The following is a 4,398-nucleotide window of genomic DNA, read 5'->3' on the forward strand; positions in this document are numbered from 1 at the left end:
ATGTATATATATATGTATATATATACGTATATATAATTTTGTTACTAATTTGTGTCTACTGTTTTTAGCCAATACATAAATAAGATTACTAGTTAAAGGAATTTTTTTTGATTAATGACTTCAAATGGAAAATATGGTTGAAATGAAAATAATTTGTGTATGAGTGTGTGTCTGTGTGTGTGTGTGCACACTCACATGCACACGCATGCAGTGGGAGTGTGGTGTGGTATAACAATGACCTGACCCTTATCTACTGGATTTATAAAAATCAAACATTGAACTCTACTTAGGGATTTAAGAGCCAATTCTTCATCTTTTCTAAGCTTAGAAAAAAAATATTTTTTCTCTTTCTTTTACAGGGGTGAGAGGTGGCCTTTTTACTAATCTCCAAGAGCGCTTATGAATTAATTCAAACCTGATAAAAACATCTCACTTGAAAGAATAGAGCTTGTTATGTTATGGGACCTCTGTTAAAGAAACAGTGGCTTTGAAAGTACTACCCTATGTGTACAAGTTATTTATTGTCAGGAAGAGAACATCAAAACTGCTCCATTTCTATTCAGAAAATAGTGCTTATTTTATGTGTTTTATTTTGAGAACCAATCTATACCAACATTACTTTAATCTTCTGTACTATTCTTAAAATTTTTAGAGTTTTAAATACTAGAATATTGCCTTTGAACAAAATGAGGATGGAGTGGCTGTTTGGAAGACCATCATGGGAACCTCCACATAAGACTATCAGAGAAATACACTGTACAATGAAAATTTTATGAATGAAAATTTAATATTTGTTTCTTAATGTCTTCTACAGTTTACAAACTTTCATTGAAAAGGAGATACATTCAATGAATTGAATTGAAATTTGCGTATGTACAATCCACTAAAACTCATAGTTTTACATTTTTCCTTCACTCTGTGTGAATTATTTATTTGCCTTCCAAATGACCGAAAATTCCCACATACCTAGTTAAAAATTATGAAAAACACACGAATTCTTATTTTTATGCTAAATGCAATGAAAAGAAAAGTATGTTCTATTTTCTATACTAGACATTTCCTTACACAATGTTAAGTGTTTTCAGCAATAAATCTGTATTTCCTCCAAAGCTGAAAGAACTACCATCCCATGGTTATTCCTGAAAATTGCATACATGATTACAGTGTTACTTGTAACAACTCCTAATATGTTCAATACAAACTTGGCAATTCTGCGACAGGGATTTAGCTTAGTGGTGCTGCCGCCTGCCTTTCAAGTACAAGAAGGACTAGAGTTCGATCCCTGGTACCAAAAACAAACAAAATAAACAAACTTGGTGATTCTTCTGAGAGTTCTTATCCCATTGAACAAAGAGGCAAAATTGAAAACCTGTATGGAGACTTTTCCAATTTTTTCAATCAGGCCATAAAGTAAAAGTAAAATGATTTCACAAGTTTCAACTAAACAAACACTGCCAAGCAAATCAGAGTATAAAAGGATCATTTTTAATCCTAAGACATTTCCAGGTCATGTAAAAATTGTTTGTCAAATATAATTGTTCTCTGTCCTTTTTTAAACATCATGATGTTTGGCTTTGAAATGTATTTGACTATACTAAAATTGACAGTACACAGCAATTTATATGTAGATTCCAAAATGGTGAATACAAAGACCCAGAACCTCAAAGAGAGCCTGCAAAGCATAATTATGAACTGAAATACAAAGCATCTTTGGTTTCTGCAATGTATGGAGATAAATTCCTAGTAGGAATATAGTAGAGAATGTCATAAATATTCCAATAGCTACTCCTAGGAATTCCTTTTTATTTCTAAGCTTGATTTTCCCATTAGGAAAGAAATAATTACTCTTCAAAGAATTTATTTATTTAAAAATAGTACATTTTGTGTGTTGTCTTACAAAACACTTGTTTGTTTAAACATTAAAGTACACCTAAATTTACGTGTGTGTGTATGTGTGTGTGTGTGTGTGTGTGTGTGTGTGTGTATTGACTTAGAAATCTTGGTGGTTGATAGTTTTTATCCACATTGCTAGTTGAGGAACCTAAGTCAGAGTTGTAATATATTATCCTAAGTCACATAATTAGTGAATGGCAGACTTGTGCATAAAATTAATTAAAAAGAATTTAAGTTCCTTGCATTTTGCAGTATACTAAAAAGAAAAAAAAATCCTAAAAGTCTTGCTTGAAAGACATGTTTGATTCAAAGAGAAAAGGAAGATCTCTCTGATAGAGCCTCAATAATTAACACTAAAATGTAGTACTTATTGTTCTTACTGTTGAAGTGTCCCTGTAACTATCACCTTTCTCTGTCTTTACTAATACCTGGTGCGGTATAAAATGATTACCCAGAAAGGTAAATCAGTTTTTAAGCCACTAGGTGAAAGTGCATAAGTGACTACTTTCCAAGGTTAATTATCTCTCCTTGGGAAAAACTGGAACACCAGCAGGCATGTGAACACCCTAATATATCAAGAATTAAGCTTATACTTTCTGAAAGTGCGGTGATTTTCTTCACCCAACAATAAGCTAACAGGAACTACACTAGAAGCTGCAAAATAGGAACAGAATTTCCAATTTTGTTTTTAATAAAAGGATTTACTCTGCAAGCTTTTCACTTAAATCATCTCCCACTGAAGAATGTAAAGCTCCGAAGTCCTACAGTGGGAATCATTTCAGAGGATCTCAAATATACCCTTGGTCCAAAACATGCAATAAATTTAGTAGATGAAGATTATTCATCATCTTCACTCTCAGAATTTATATTCTCAACTCTCAGATCATCAGCTGCATGATACCTATCACTCAGAAATCAATCATCCTTTTGCCATTACTTATTTGGAACACTTACAAATAGCTTGCCCAGATGGCAAAAGAGATCTATAGTATCTAAAAACAACAACAAACCAAAATAAAACAGTGCCAGAGGAGCAATGTATTTGAAAATGTACCAACAGTTTGACAATTCCTAAAGTTGTGTGAGACTCTTCTGGTAATGGAGTAAAATTAGCTCACTGTAGTCTAAGGTTTGCAATGATAATAACAAAAATCTGGACAAAATAAAAAGAGCAATGAAAAATTAAACAGTAACAGGTAGATTGTAAGGTCATTCAAAACTTGGGGAAGGCCCAGTATGGTCAAGTTAGTAAGTTTTATTCTTCCACTTCACCATCATTCACGTTTGATCTGAGAACTATCTCAGCCCTCAAACTGTGCAGAAGAATGGTTATCAAATCTCTTAAAGTCCAGCAAGAAGAGTGGAGAAGGAGGCTCTTAAATTGGGGGGGGTTGTGTTTTACTTTTCTTTGTTTATTTGATTGATTTGTTTAAATTATTTTTTTTAAATATTAGGTTTTCTTCCTCAGCCAACTTGAGTTCAGTTCCAGTTTCCTTGTTACAGCAATGAAAATGTCAAAAACCCTAAACCAAATGAATCATTCATACATTTATGGTGGGAATGCAAGATGATGCAACTGCTCTGAACAGCAATATTTTACAAAACTAAATACGCACTTTCCATACAAGTCAATATTTTTTACTCTTGGATAATTATCTCAGATAAAGGAAAACACATATTCACACAAAAACTTCCACAGAAATAGTCATAGAAGCTTTAGAAAGGTTTAGCTTCCTATAGATGAATAAACCTTAGAACATCCATAAGAACATACTGTGTAATAAAAGGAAAATGTAATGATGAAGGCAACAACATGGATGAAGCTAAAGGAATTACGCTGAGGAAAAAAAATCCAATTTTAGAATCTCACACCCTGTATAATTATTCACATGTAACATCTTTTAAATGCCAAATTATAGAATGGAACAGGCCAGAGGTTGGTAGAGGTTAAGAAGTCAGGAATAGGATTTTATGGATGTGGCTGTTATTATAAAAGGGGTAAAGGACAGGTCTTTGTGATGGGATTGTTCTAAGCTTTGAATGTTATGCTAGTCACACAAATACAAACCTAAGAGAAATTTAATGGAACTGAGCTAAATTACACACACACAAATCAGTGCATTAAGACTGGTAAGATCTGAAATTCAGCTAGTTGTACCAATTTCCTAATTACAATACCGTGCTATAGCTATGCAAATTATTATTAAGGTAAACAGTAAAAGGTATATATGTAAGCTCTCTATATTATTTTTACATCTCAAAATTAAAAAGTGAAAAACAAAACCAAAACCTCTGGAAGAAATCCTAACCAGGCATGTATATCTATACATTTCATTAAAAGCGTTACCTAGCTGCTCCGTATATCTGCGTACTTATGGTTTTATTTTTAATCTTTCTTTAAATATTTTCTAATTTCCTTTATGCTTTCTTCTTAGAATCACCAATCACTTAAAAGTATGATTTTACTGGCCTGCGACCACCCGGCGGCGTGCGCACGAGCTCCCG

This window comes from Fukomys damarensis, unplaced genomic scaffold, assembly GCF_012274545.1.
Source record: "Fukomys damarensis isolate Sample0158 unplaced genomic scaffold, DMR_v1.0_HiC HiC_scaffold_24, whole genome shotgun sequence".
NCBI classification, from domain to species: Eukaryota; Metazoa; Chordata; class Mammalia; order Rodentia; family Bathyergidae; genus Fukomys; species Fukomys damarensis.